The sequence below is a fragment of the Carassius carassius genome, chromosome 20, assembly GCF_963082965.1.
Source record: "Carassius carassius chromosome 20, fCarCar2.1, whole genome shotgun sequence".
Taxonomy (NCBI): Eukaryota; Metazoa; Chordata; class Actinopteri; order Cypriniformes; family Cyprinidae; genus Carassius; species Carassius carassius.
Window position 1 is genome coordinate 28872439 of NC_081774.1, and position 16246 is coordinate 28888684.

Sequence of the window (16246 nt, forward strand, 5' to 3'; positions counted from 1 at the left end):
TGGCTTTGTAGGACAGAAATAGCAAGAGTAGAATTCATTTTTGTATTCTTTTCCAAATTCAGCCAATATTTAATTTAAAGTTTTATTTTGATTGCATTATTGCATAATTTCAGTGGGTCTTGTGAGTTCATATACAAAGCTAGAACAAAATTTAGTTATGTGTTCAGAGCATGCAAAGTAACTGTAATGTAAATTAAATGTAATTCGATTCCAAAAGATTTGTAATGAGTTCTTAATTGAGTTTTACTAATGCTAGTTCTCAATTATTTTTAATGTATTCATAATAATGCTGTCAAACAATTAATCACAATTAATTGCATCCAAAATGAAATAAATTTGTGTTTACATAATATATTTATTTGTACTGTGTACATTTATTATGTATATATAAATACACATAGTGTAAATATTTACCTGTATATACTTTTATATAATTATATTCTTATATTTTATATTATATATAACTATATTTAATATATAAAAGTAACATAACATTTTTCTTGAATATATACATGCATGTGCTTGTATTTATATATGAATAATAAATACACACAGTGTAAACATTTAAATTCATGCATTTAGCAGGAGCTTTTATTTTATATACATACATAAATATATATACACTGCTAAAATAAATAAATGGAACACTTAAGCAACACATGCTAGATCTGAATGAATGAAATATTGTTATTAAATACTTTGGAGTTACATTGTGTTGTTTAAGTGTTTCCGTTATTTATTTATTTATTTATTTTTACACTAGTATGTGTGGTCCCTGGTAATCAAACTCATGACCTTATGTACTGCTAACGCAAGGCTCTACCAACATACCATATTTTTACTCTTTATATTTAGATTTTATAATAATATTATATTTATCATTTTATAATATTTTCTTAAACGTAATATTTATTACATTTGTGCATTGTTGTATTATATTATATTATATTATATTATATTATATTATATTATATTATATTATATTATATTATATTATATTATATTATATTATATTATATTATATTATATTATTTCACCTAGATTTTTTATATTATATTCTATTATATTATCCATCTATTGTCTAAATTATATTATATTATATTATATTATATTATATTATATTATATTATATTATATTATATTATATTATATTATATTATATTATATTATATTATATTATATTATATTATATTATATTATATTATATTATATTATATTATATTAGACATCTGTAAAAGGCAGGCCACTAAAACTTTATAACATATAATAAATTTGAGACACTGTCAAAGATTTTTGTACTTGCTGTTGTTACAGTAATTACTACGAAAAATCTAAGAATAAGAGTTTGTTTTGTGCTCTCACGTACACTGGGATGAGGACTGATCAAGCAAAGTCAAAATATATACTGACCATTTAGGGGGTCCTCAGTTTGGCCCCGCCTCCATCTGGAACCCCCACAGGTGTAGACGACCGCCCGAAAAAACTCACGGCCACAGAGTCTTAGAGCTTTCTGGGCCTGGGCCGTATCTGTCCATGTGGCCAACACCAACAGCATCGCCAGCAGCACCACCTTCATGGCTGGAAACAGAGTCAAAGCAGTGCCTTCTGCTGAGCTTATAGAAGTCTTTTGTTATCTGACCTCAAAACATCTTCATTTATATACCATGCACTTCTATTCCGTGACCTTTTAAATGAGGCAAAATGACCCACAAAGCAAAGACTTCCATTTGTCAAAATGGGTTCGTTGGTTTTAAATAAAGAAATGATGTACAAATGGTGTATCAAAATACAGCTAAGTTAACAAAGTGGCATAAGGTCTTTGTTTTATTTGCTACAGCAAAGTGCTCTTTAATGATGTTTTAGAGATACATGCCCATAAACCTGAATATCACAAATTTAAGCATGTCACACCAGCATTATGGAATGACACCAGGATAATGACAGCACGCACTTCCTCCCAAACCTTGTTAATTTGACCTAAAAGGCTGAGCACCATAATAAGCCGATTTATATATGGCTGGCAAACACTTTGTTGCCAAGTGTTTCCCCACAACATCACAGTTTACGGGATAACCCTACCATCCTGCAGTATTTGGCGCAGGCGTTCACGTTTTAGATTTAATTGCAGTCATTCCTAAAGGAAACTTCTATGAGTCATCAGATCAGAAGATACAGCCTACACCTAATCCTTTCATTTCGCGTCATTGGTTTTATGTAGCATGTCAATTAATTTTATGCGATTGTTCATAAAGCAGCAGCAACTGAGTGACAGTGTGGCTTGCTTTTGAACGAGCGGATGTGAGAGTTGAACTCATTTTGAAGTCGGCCACTGGAATTAGGACAGTTTGGGCTCTTTGTAAAGCTATTTTAACTGAACAACTGTGATTTTCCCCATTGTTGTTTCTAAAGCTCATATTTGTCGTCATTGTTGACCCAGGCAGGGCATAGAAACAAAAGAGATGCTATAAAACCTTATCTACAATGTTTATAGACAAGAAGTTGTAAAATATGTTCCACTATGATCACTCTGGCATTCAGCACCAGCACTTAGATTAGCAGTTCTTAAAACCTTAAAAAGCTAGTTTATGGCAACCTGAGAGAACAGTTATATTCTGTTTGTCTGTTTGAGCTAGAAATAAACACTATGTTATTGACATCACTAAATTAAAGTCTGAGTTTCTAGTAACCAAAGTGATTGGGTTGAAAAATCTGAAAAATCTGCATAGTGCATAAAATAAAATAAAATAAAACCCAACAGAGGTACAGAAATTGACAGAAATGCAAAAAAGGAGTTAATTTTGTAAGTTAAAATCCAAAAATGTGTCAAAATGGGTTCCATAAAATAAAATAACAATGCACGAGTTTATTTCTACTGCTAAACACAAAAGACAATATTTTGACTTCTTCTTCTTCTTTTAGCTATACAGATGTCCAAACTAAATGAGTTCCCTTCTTGAACCCTTAATCCATAATGCCTTTAAACCTTGGCAGTGTAATGACACTTCAAACAGAAGAAAAACTGAACAAAACTGTCGTTTAAATGAGGTTGATGTAGGAATGAGGGTGGAAACACTGGCTCACTGATCCAATAGTTGAAATTCCATCTCAAAGTGCAATGAAAAACGTTGTGTGGCCTAGTGCTTCAGTTCAAAAAAGTAAGTATGGTGTCCTTTCAAACAGAAATGAGGTTATCATTATTAGATGTTTAACTTCTCGAGAATGTTTATTTAATTATCCACTTAAAGGGGTAGAGACATGTCAAGTTGAGTAATTTCAGATGTGTTTGTTTGTCCACCAGGGGGCGCAATGAAAACAGGTTCTGGCTGTAGGTCCAGCTCTTGTTTATGAAAAGCTCGACCACTGTACTGCATTCCTAGAAAGCCACACACTCCTCACTCAGCTGACAGTCTAGGCAGATACCTTCACGCATAAGGTGGGGTTTACTGTAACGTTCACCTTCTGAAAATACCCTGTATTCAAACTGCTGTGACATGCCTCAACCATTTCAACATACTATTGTAGATTGTTAATGCCTGAGGTGAGGGATCCAGCTTTGCATGTTCTTCTTTTACAGTCACTATATCGCCTTAATTGCTTTGTACAAAACATTATACGCTAACAGATGCCTGTATACAAGAACACTGCATTTATGTTTATCATCTGATCAGCCCTTCTGATCAGTATTGGACTTCATATAATATACTGTGAACTTTGAATAACCTCAAAAAGATGATCAGTTTGAGCTTATACTGGTGTGTCTCTGGAAGTGGAAGTAGTGATATATGGTGTAACAGGTTTATGACCGAACGCTGGCCAATGATAAGCTGTTTACTCTAAGTATGGAAGTGTCAGAGCTAAAGATAGCTGAAGTGAGCACTTGCAGAAGCAACAAGTGCTGAGCATATCACTTCTGAGACTATATGATCACTGCTGAAGGGGTGTAGATGTCTAGCATTGATATCACTTTATAAAAACTTTTTTTTAAAAGCACTTAATATTATGCTTAGTATCATATTTAATTGTTAGAAATATGCAACAGTGATTCAGTTATTTTTTATGTATGTTTATACATGCATGTCATTGTATAATATTTGTTAGTGACTTAATAATGAAATTATCAGGAAACACTTTACAGTAAGGTCCCATAATGTTAGGTATAGCATTGATTAAAATGATCAAACAATTAGCAATTCATGATTTGATAAATCTTTGTTAGTGTCACTTTATAAAAATACAGCTGTTTGTTGTTAATTGATGTTAGGACCATTAAATAATGTTAACAGATACAACTTTTAATTGTATTAATGTATTAGTAAATGATAAAATTAGCATTAAAAGAATAGTTCACTCGAAAATGAAATTTTGGTGAAAATTTACCCTCAGGCACTTTTAACTTCAAATGAGTCCTCTGTCCATAAAATGGCTTTCTCCAGTAAAAAGGTGTCTCATCAGAATCAGGAGAGAAATATGCACAGATCAAGCACGGTCATTGTCATCGGAGAAAGCATTATTATGGATCATGGACTCTTGCCAGAAGCAATAGTATGAAGTTAAAAGATGTTAACTGATGGACTGGAGTGGTGTGGATTATTGTGATGTTTTTATCAGCTGTTTGGACTCTCATTCTGACGGCACCCATTCGCTGCAGAGCAAGTGAATGATGCAATGCTACATTTGTCCAAATCTGTTCAGATGAAGAAACAAACTGACCTACATTTTGGATGGCCTGAGGGTGAGTAAATTTCCAGTTTTTTGGATTAACTATTTAACTAAAATTAATACATTTTGTTAGTTCATGTTAACGAATGTAAAGTGCTACCTATTCTCAACTAAATTAAATGATAATGGAGTGTTTCATGTGTTTATAATGCACTTATACAGGGAAAGAGCTGTCTGAACAAATAGTTTAATATTGAACAATGCTGCATATTTGTTTATGGGCTCCCATCATGCCTTGCATCATGAATCAATTATGCTGTTACTGTTATAGGATCATTGTTTTGATGGTTTCTGACTTTATTAGTGCTGTTGTTGTTGTCAATGTTAGTTTTTGTTATGAAATGTCTTATCTTTCTGCATTTCCTTTAAAAATGTAACTTTTATTAAAGTTGTTGTGTTTTTTAAGAAATTAATATTTTTATTCAGCAAGGTTGTATTACTCTGATCAAGTCACATTATCAACATGTATATTGTTTCAAAAGATGTCTATTCCAAATAATTCCACATTCCTATTACACAAATGCAGACTTCGTTGAAAAATATTTTAAAAAATTAAACCAACCACAAAGTTTTGAAAGGTAGCTAATTTTACTATTTCAAACTAATAAAAAAGATTTAGAGATTTGGAAATTGTTACATGTGAATATTGTAAACATACCATTCATATATAATGTATTTTTGTTGTTTGTCTCATTCTTTTGACACCCAAAGCCTCACATAGTACGATCTGACCCCATTTGAACAAATAGGCAACTTTAACCGATTTGGCTGATTGTTACAGGCTGTTGTAAATCTTTGTTAAGCTGCATTTGATCTGCATCATTAAAATGTTTAGGCGGAAAAACGTCACACCAGCGTGAGGTGAGGTAATTGGATAGGGCAGTACTGGATGGAGGAGAAAGTTAAGTAATCAGATCAGGAGCTGAAACAAGAGAATCATAGAAAGGGGTGAGGGATAAAGCTAGAAATCAGTTTAATCTATTTTGACGTATGATTCATATCTGTAGCACAAAACGGGGCAGGGCTATTTATATGCCAAAGTTGAATTCTTAGGGATTTTGGGAAAAACCCTTAGAAGAATGAGCAATAGTGGTGTTTTAGAAGAAAAAAACACTATAAATAAGGGGAAACACGGTACTTTCTGAATAAAAACTATTTTTTAATCACCTTCCTGTCTAAAACCTGACACTTTTTTTTTGAAAACTCGTAAAAGGGACGGTTCCTCAGAAAAGCATTGTTTTGTGTCACTGTTACACTTTTGATTATCTTCTAAAACAAAGTGAAAAAAGATTTATGTCGCTCCACTGAAAATCAACTACACCGAAATTTTGATTCTTCAAAAAGTTCATAAAACTTTGTAAAAGTAATCCATATGAACTGAGCAGTTTCTTCCAAGCAGTGTTGGGGAAAGTTACTTTTAAAAGTAAAGCATTAAAATATTGACTTACGTTACTTTTGCTATACTTTTTAAATATGAGCAGGGCTTTGATTCTTTTTATTATAAGAAGTTCTATTTATAGCAAATGTAGAAGCCGTTTTATGCTAAAAAGTGTAATGAATAAACCTCAGGCTGAAGGAAAAGTAAATTGACGTCTGTACAGTAGAACACAAGAGAAGAAGGTTCAACACTCTTCAGGAATAAAATAAAAACAATGAAGCACAATTGTTCGTTTATCAAAAGTCATTTTTGCTTATTAGTATGGTTGAACTAGATCATCAAAGGTCAGCAACAGAGACACTGGTTAATAAAATGGGATTAGATACATTTTTGTTATTTAAACTTTAATTATTGCAGGTTTGCGTTATATTCTGAGTTTGCATTTCATTGTTTTAATTAATTTTGATGAGTACTAAATCTGTTTTTTTGCGAGTGGGATGAATTAATGCACATTTTTATTCTAGAACTACATCATGTTCACACAGAGCACACAACGACTCTGTACTTCTGATTTCTCCCAATATGGGGACAGGAGACTTCTCAATCAATAAATGTGAAAACAAAGTAACTGGTGTTACTTCTTTGAAAAGTAACTCAGATATTTTCTTGTACTAAAAAAGTTATCTGATTACATAACTTGCATTACTTGTAACCCGTTACCCCCAACACTGCTTTCAATTCTTCTGAAAAGAACAAGAGAACCTTTTAATAGTATAAAGAATTTTTTTTCTTTTTTTTTATGTATGAACAACTGAAAAACCTTTCTCCATAACCTTTTCTGGAATGAATGTTAAATGTTCATCACGGATCCATTGATACCAATAAAGAAACTTTATTTTTAAGAGTGTACCAATTCTACTTTAACTAATTCATTAAATTATAGAAAGTTATCGTGTCTCTTCAGTAGACTGGCATTTAAGGAATAGTTCACCCAAATATTAAAGACTGACATTTATTTCTCACCTTCATGTCATTCCAAACCCGTAAGACCTTAGTTTATCTTCAGAACACAACTATTTTTGATGAAATCCAAGAGCTCTTTATTTAGCGCTTTTCTGCATTTTTTCTAAGCACTCAAAGCACTCTACAATTGTGAAGGGGGTTTCTCCTGATCCTCCTAAAAATATCTTTATTTGTGGGTTAAAGATGAACGAAAATGTTAAGGGTTTGGATCGACATGATGACATAATTTTCTTTTCTTTTTTTTTGAAGAATTATCCCTGTTTATAAATGTCTGCATTATGACCTCTGTCACTTCATCGATCAGTACTGTTCAAGTATCAAGCAATAGCTGTGCCATTCAATACAGATTCATTAAAAAGTAAACCATAGTTTGGTGCAGTGCTTGATCTTAGATTCTGTACTGTTGAACTGAGGCTAAGGTCAACATACTCAGTGGATGATCAATGAACTTCTGGATCTGTTTGGTTAAGTAGTTTTCCACAGCAAAGCGATCCTTTTGTTTCCAGTACGAGGTCATGTGTGCTGAATCCTGACCTGAGAAAACCGACACATGTGTTTTGAAAGTACACACAGGTGCAAAATGCAGTGCATGTGTGTGAACTGGATCCAGCTCTGCCTGGGGACTTACAGCTTCAAACCCCTGTGAAAGCATGTTTCCTGCGTGTTGATGTGTTGAAACAGGAACATATTGAAGGGCTCAACGTAAGTAGCCAATAGGCTTTAGCTATGGATTTGCTACTTGCTTGTTAGTTGCAAAATTTTATTTAATTGAATAAACTATCATTTTGGAAAGTGTTTGATTGTTTATTATTTTTAATCCATTTTCTCAGAAGAGACAAAATGAATGTATACCTGTAAATGAAGTTGTAAATATTTAGCATATACATAACCTCAAAGTACTGTTATAAAATGACCTTTATAACGCCCATGACTTTAATTTCGTGGTAACTTTAATGAATGTTTTGTGTGTGGGAATGATCCCATGCTAAAATAAATGACATGCAGTATTTGAACCAAGATGGCGGCGCGTCCACACGCAGCGGCTTCTCTCTGTCCCGACAGAACGGTGTTTTCGTGTTTTTTGTCTTGTGATACGCAGTGTTTTTGTACGTCGTCGTTGCGTCTACCTGTCTGTAAGCGCAAATACAGTCGCGAGTTTCTGCTCGATGTCGGCAGAACCGCATTTTTACAGTTTGTGATGGGAGGAGCACAAGACAGACACAGTGGGCGGGGCGTCAGATCTTGGAGAGACTTTTATTAACAGAAAATCAAATAAAACAGGAGATAAAAGGTGGCCAAAGGGGAAGAGTGTCCAAAATAAACAGGGAATCTGGTGTCCTCATCGTGTTGCGGGGTTCGTGTGGGTCGGGCAGTGTTCATGGAGGAAGGGTCCAGGTAAGGGGCAGAGTCCGGCGGCCGCACGCGCTCCCCTCTTTGGTCCGGGGCGCGAGGGGCGGCGGCTTCCTCTAGCGGCCGAATCACTCTCGTTGGCCGCGGCGCTGGCAGGGGATGGACGGCCCGGCATCCTGGCCCGACGACCGTGTAAACGGGTGCGGTACCCATCCGGATCGCGGGTCCGGCAGCTCACGTCTCTGGTGGTGCGGGAGTCCCTCAACGCACCCTTCCTGGACCCACGAGGACACCAGTGTGCATGCACGGGGAAGAGACCGGTCTCCCGAGGAGAGGCGCGTTGGGCTTTTAAACAGCGGCGGTGATGAGGCTTCATTTCCTTCAGGTGTGCCCCATCACACGCCGCCAGCCCTGACTCGTCCAGCGCCCCTCCTCTCACACACCCACTCCAGTCGGGAGCCTGGTGAAGGGTGGCGATTTAGGACGGGGTGCCGGTGACAATCAGGGAGGAGGCAGCTGATTCGTCACAAGTTAAACTCTGCGCACGCAGAACAGCTGCGGGATCTCGGTCTGCTAAGGAGGCCTTCACCATCACCGACCCCCACTACTGCATCTCGCCCACAGCTGAGGCGCCACAAGCGGTGTGAGAGGAAGCAGAAGAGGGGTAAACGCGGAGGTATCCGGGCTAGGCTAACGGCTAACCCACACAAGCCATCTATCCCCACCATCGTACTCGCTAACGTACACCCGTTGGACAATAAACTGGACTACATTTGATTACTACGCTCAACTCAGAGGACTGTAAGAGACTTTTGTGTTTTTGTGTTCACGGAAACATGGCTCAGCAACAGCGTTCCAGACTGCGCTATTCAGCTCGACCAGCTGACATGCTATCGAGCGGACAGAGCTCTCGTAGCGGGAGGAAAAACCCACGGCGGCGGGCTTTGTGTTTACATCAATGACGCGTGGTGCCGCGATACTGTTGTGATCAGCAAACACTGCTCACCCCTGGTGGAGTTTATGATTATTAAGTGCCGGCCGTTCTATCTGCCGAGGGAATATACTGCTATTCTGCTCATTTCGGTGTATATTCCCCCGTTCAACATCATCAGCAACAGGAACGACGCACCAAATGAACTGTACCAGCACATCAGTGAGCAGCAGACAGCACACCCCGATGCTTTTCTCATCATAGCTGGGGATTTCTACCATGCTGACCTAAAGAGTGTGTTTCCAAAAATACACCAACACATTAACTTTCCAACACGAGGTAATAACATTTTGGACTTTGTTTACACCACACAGAGAGGAGCTTACAAAGCCCCCCCCCCCCCCACCTCGGAGCCTCAGACCACATCACTGTCATGCTAATGCCTGCATACAGACCACTCATTAAAGTCGCCAAACCAGTTTACAAACAGATTAAAGTGTGGCCAGAAGGATCATCAGAGGTTCTTCAAGACTGCTTCAACACAACTGACTGGGACATGTTTAAGCAGGCTGCCACATGCAATAACACCACTGACCTCCAGGAGTACTCAGAGACTGTCACTGCCTACATCAAAAAGTGTACTGATGGTGTAACGGTCACAAAAACCATCACTGTCCGGGCCAACCAGAAGCCATGGATGACAGGGGAGGTCTACAGACTCCTGAAGACACGGAATGCTGCCTTCAGAGCTGGAGATGAGGTGGGCCTGAGAACAGCTAGGGCCAACCTGTCCCGAGGCATCAGAGAGGCTAAGAGACAGCACTCCAGGAGGATAGCTCATCAATTCAGCGACAGCAGAGACACTAGGAACCTGTGGCAGGGGATACAGACCATTACAGACTACAAGCCCCCACCACGGACCTGTGACAGCAACATCTCTCTACTGAACGAGCTGAACACCTTCTTCGCTCGCTTTGAGCAACAAAACAGCACCACTGCACAGAACACTCCACCTCTTCCCGGCGACCAGGTGATGACGCTGACCTCAGACAGCGTGAGGAGATCCTTCAGCAGGATCAATGCACGCAAAGCTCCGGGTCCTGACAACATCTCTGGGCGTGTACTGAAAGACTGTGCAGCAGAACTCACTGATGTCTTCCCAGACATTTTCTACATCTCACTGAGTCAGGCTGTTGTTCCCACATGCTTCAAAACTACAACCATCATTCCAGTTCCGAAGAAGCCATCTCCATCCTGCTTCAATGACTACCGTCCTGTTGCACTTACCCCCATCCTCATGAAGTGCTTTGAACGGCTAGTCATGCACCACATCAAGTCTGCCCTCCCCCCCTCCCTGGACCCCTTCTAGCTTGCATATCGGTCCAACTGGTCGACCGATGATGCCATCGCCACTACCCTCCACTCAGCACTCACACATCTGGACAAAAAGGACTCATATGTCAGAATGCTGTTCATAGACTTCAGTTCAGCATTCAACACAATCATCCCTCAACAGCTCATTTACAAACTGATTCAGCTGGGGCTCAACACTTTGCTGTGCAACTGGCTGTTGGACTTTCTGACTGGAAGACCTCAGGCAGTATGGGTCGGCAGCAACACATTCAGCACCATCACACTGAACACTGGGGCCCCCCAAGGATGTGTGCTGAGCCCCCTCCTCTTCACTCTGCTGACCCATGACTGCACACCTTCACACAACTCCAACCTCTTTATTAAGTTTGCAGATGCCACGACTGTGGTGGGTCTTATTAGCAACAAAGATGAGCCGCCTGGCCAAGTGGTGCAGTGACAACAATCTCTCTCTGAACGTGGAGAAGACAAAGGAGATTGTTGTAGACTTCAGGAGAGCACACACTCAGCACGTTCCTCTGGCCATCAACGGTGTGACTGTGGAGAGAGTGAGCAGCACCAAGTTCCTGGGTGTGCACATCACAGAGGACCTCTCCTGGACTGAAAACACCGCAGCACTGGCCAAGAAATCACAAAAGCATCTCTACTTCCTCCGCAAACTGAGGAGAGCCAGAGCCCCGGCCCCCATCATGTACACCTTCTACAGAGGCACCATCGAGAGCATCCTGACGGGCTGCATCACTGTGTGGTATGGCGCCTGCAACGCGTCCTGCCGAAAGACTCTGCAACGCATAGTGAGAGCAGCTGAGAAGATCATTGGTGTCTCTCTCCCCTCCCTCCAGGACATTTATGGAACCCGTCTCACCCGCAAAGCCCTCTGCATCACAGGTGATCCCACTCACCCATCACACAGCTTCTGCAGTCTGCTGCCATCAGGGAGGAGACTGCGGAGTCTCCAGGCCAGGACCAGCAGACTGAAGGACAGCTTCATCCACCAGGCTGTCAGGAAGCTTAACTCCCTCCTGAACTTGCCCCCCCTCCCCTCTTCTGCCCCAGGCACCACTGAACTATGAACCCCCCCACATGGCATGCCCTAGTCACTTTGTGCAGCATTGGTCTGCTCACTACCTCATTCAGCATGGAACTGACCTCATTCCACTACCTCATCAGTCAGTTAAATAAAATAACTGCTCTTGAGCCCTTTGTCACTTGTCACTTTAATCAGACTTAATAAGGGATTTTAATAAGGGATTTTTTTGCACAAAAAATCTTTTATCTGCTCTGTTGTTCACTTCATTGATTTGCACTATATCTGTCATTTGCCTTGCGCTGCTTTATTTAACTTTATTTTTAATTTTATTAAATGCCTTTTTTTTTTTTTTACATTCCCTTATTGTACAGTCATGGCCAAAAGTTTTGAGAATTACATAAATATTGGAAATTGGAAAAGTTGCTGCTTAAGTTTTTATAATAGCAATTTGCATATACTCTAGAATGATATGAAGAATGATCAGATGAATTGCATAGTCCTTCTTTGCAATGAAAATTAACTTAATCCCAAAAAAAACCTTTCCACTGCATTTCATTGCTGTCATTAAAGGACCTGCTGAGATCATTTCAGTAATCGTCTTGTTAACTCAGGTGAGAATGTTGACGAGCACAAGGCTGGAGATCATTATGTCAGGCTGATTGGGTTAGAATGGCAGACTTGACATGTTAAAAGGAGGGTGATGCTTGAAATCATTTTTCTTCCATTGTTAACCATGGTGACCTGCAAAGAAATGCGTGCAGCCATCATTGCGTTGCATAAAAATGGCTTCACAGGCAAGGATATTGTGGCTACTAAGATTGCACCTAAATCAACAATTTATAGGATCATCAAGAACTTCAAGGAAAGAGGTTCAATTCTTGTAAAGAAGGCTTCAGGGTGTCCAAGAAAGTCCAGCAAGTGCCAGGATCATCTCCTAAAGAGGATTCAGCTGCGGGATCAGAGTGCCACCAGTGCAGAGCTTGCTCAGGAATGGCAGCAGGCAGGTGTGAGCGCATCTGCTCGCACAGTGAGGCCAAGACTTTTGGAAGATGGCCTGGTGTCAAGAAGGGCAGCAAAGAAGCCACTTCTCTCCAAAAAAAAAACATCAGGGACAGATTGATCTTCTGCAGAAAGTATAGTGAATGGACTGCTGAGGACTGGGGCAAAGTCATATTCTCCGATGAAGCCCCTTTCCGATTGTTTGGGGCATCTGGAAAAAGGCTTGTCCGGAGAAGAAAAGGTGAGCGCTACCATCAGTCCTGTGTCATACCAACAGTAAAGCATCCTGACACCATTCATGTGTGGGGTTGCTTCTCATCCAAGGGAGTGGGCTCACTCACAATTCTGCCCAAAAACACAGCCATGAATTAAGAATGGTACCAAAACACCCTCCAACAGCAACTTCTTCCAACAATCCAACAACAGTTTGGTGAAGAACAATGCATTTTCCAGCACGATGGAGCACCGTGCCATAAGGCAAAAGTGATAACTAAGTGGCTCTGGGACCAGAATGTTGAAATTTTGGGTCCATGGCCTGGTAACTCCCCAGATCTTAATCCCATTGAGAACTTGTGGTCAATCCTCAAGAGGCGGGTTGACAAACAAAAACCCACTAATTCTGACAAACTCCAAGAAGTGATTATGAAAGAATGGGTTGCTATCAGTCAGGATTTGGCCCAGAAGTTGATTGAGAGCATGCCCAGTCGAATTGCAGAGGTCCTGAAAAAGAAGGGCCAACACTGCAAATACTGACTCTTTGCATAAATGTCATGTAATTGTCGATAAAAGCCTTTGAAACGTATGAAGTGCTTGTAATTATATTTCAGTACATCACAGAAACAACTGAAACAAAGATCTAAAAGCAGTTTAGCAGCAAACTTTTTGAAAACTAATATTTATGTAATTCTCAAAACTTTTGGCCACGACTGTATAGTTGTATCTACATTTTAAATATGATCTAGATTTTTAGGCTTTAATGTTAATTTTATCTGTATGCACCGGGGTCTGAGAGTAACACAATTTCGAAACTGTACATGTGGAAATTGACAATAAAGCAGACTTGACTTGACTATTTTCTAGAACAGTGAAAAGTTGGAGCTACCTGTTATATCACTGGGTGAAAGTTTCTATTAAAGGCATAGTCCATCCTAAAATGAAAGTCCTGTCATTATTTACTCACCCTCATGTTGTTCTAACCCTGTATGACTTACTTTCTTCTATCAACAGGAAGCAAAATTGTTTCGTCATCAACATTTTTCAAAATATCTTCTTTTGTGGAACACAATATAGTCATATAGGTTTCCTTTTTCATATATATATATATATATATATATATATATATATATATATATATATATATATATATATATATATATATATATATATATATATAGTAACTAATGTCTAGGAGTGCAATAGTATATATGCTAAGCTAATAAAAGTTCACTATAAGCCATGCAGCTCATATTTTGAAATGTATTGACACAACCGACAACAAACAACACTTTCGCACATATTTCAACTCAAATTGTGTTTTATACAAAGCTACAGAGAGACAGCGTCTGTGTGTGTTTGTCAAGGAATGAGGTTTTCACCCTGAAGTGTGCAATCAGGTTTTACACCACTGTACCTGCAACCTTGCAGATCACTACAGAACCTGAAGGACTGAGATAACCACACTAGATGACAGTCCCTGAGTCATCTATGGCCTATATATGAATGCTTTTCTCGGAACAGCCTGTCAATTTTCTGAACTGTGTCTTTGATATGTGATAGTGATGAGTAAAAATGACACAGCATTGTTGCCATTGACAAGTATATTGATGTGTGTGTTTGTGAAATGTATTCAATCTATGTTGATAAAAATAATTTAGCATTCAAACTAGAGTTATAAATCAGAATGGTCTATTTGAAGAAATGGTTGGAGAATTCTGAGATGGGCGAAAAAATTATAATTTAGGTGAGTCATAAAATGACCAACAAACAAAAAGTATAGTACCCCGGGTGGGGTGAGCTGGGCCTGCCAATAAATATCTAATAAATCAATTATGTTTCTGAAGAAAAGAATGACATCCACTTTCCACAAAGCCAAAAACACTGAAAACAATATATAAATAACGCAAAACAAATTTCTGAAGAAAAAGTCATCGTCCATATGAGTTTGAAAGGTCTGTGACAGCAGCGTTTATTTCCGATAGGGCACGTTCCTCTTCTGAAGAAAGAGGAAGTGTGTATTTGTGAGAGGTGGGGGCAGTTTCACAATGAGGTTTAAGATATATGACATGTTGCCAACCTTTCACAATGAAAGAACTTCAAAAACGATTTCCCATACAGAAGCAATACAGAACTTCACTTAGCTGTCAGGAAGATTTGCAATAACAAAGCGCTACACTGTAATGATTGTCTCGGCATCGCAGACATTTCTAGGCCAGTCGTTCAGCGCTTCATTATGCCCGTCATTACTAGCATGCTTTGATATGTGATATATATATATGTGTGTGTGTGTGTGTGGGAGGGGGTGGGGGTGGGGGGCGGTTGTCACACTATTGTGAAGTCATTTTAGTACAAAAAAAAAATAGTTTGACCTCTGGCCCTATTTCTTGAGGGAATTCACAATCGTTTATTAGTTTTCAAAATATTATGCTTTGTTCTTGGAGTATCTGAAGCACAATGTGTTAGATGAGATTTCTCTGCACAACCGAATGTGCATGTTTTCAATATCTCTTTGGGACTAATATATAAATAGTGTTGAGAGCTGTGTGCATTGCGTTATGGTCCTGAATAGCTGCTTTGTTGAGTGTTAAGTTACAGTACACTGCTGAAGCAGTCATGAGTTTAAGTATGTGTGTGTGTGTGTGTGTGTGTGTGTGTGTGCTCTTGTTTTTGTGTCATATCAGGACACAACTCTGTATAATGACATGGGTATGACACAGGTATTACAAGGAGAGGGTGACTTATGAGGACATAACCCATGCCCCCAATTTTCAAAACGCTTATAAACCATACAGAGTTAGTTTTTTAAGTTAAGTTTTCTGTGAGGGTTAGGGTTAGGTGAAGGGTTGGTGTAGGGCCATAGAATATACAGTTTCACTTTATAAAAACCATTACGCCTATGGGATGTCGCCACTTTTCACAAAAACAAACGTGTGTGTGTTTCTCTGTGTGTGTGTGTGTGTGTGTGTTCGTGTGTGTGTAAAAGACCATATTTGCCTAAGTTGCCATCTTAATTCTAAGCTGTAATCAATCTGTGACCTCCCAGATCTTGTGATATTACTTTAGAGAGCATGTAATTAGAAAAGGACAATGTTAAAAAGAGAAAATTCACCCCCCCCCCCCCCAAAAAAAAAAATATATATATATATCACCTTCTTAAAGTATTGAAAACCATTGTTTGCCATAATATCAGAGTATGTTAAAGTATTATTGTAATGCTGGCACACATTGC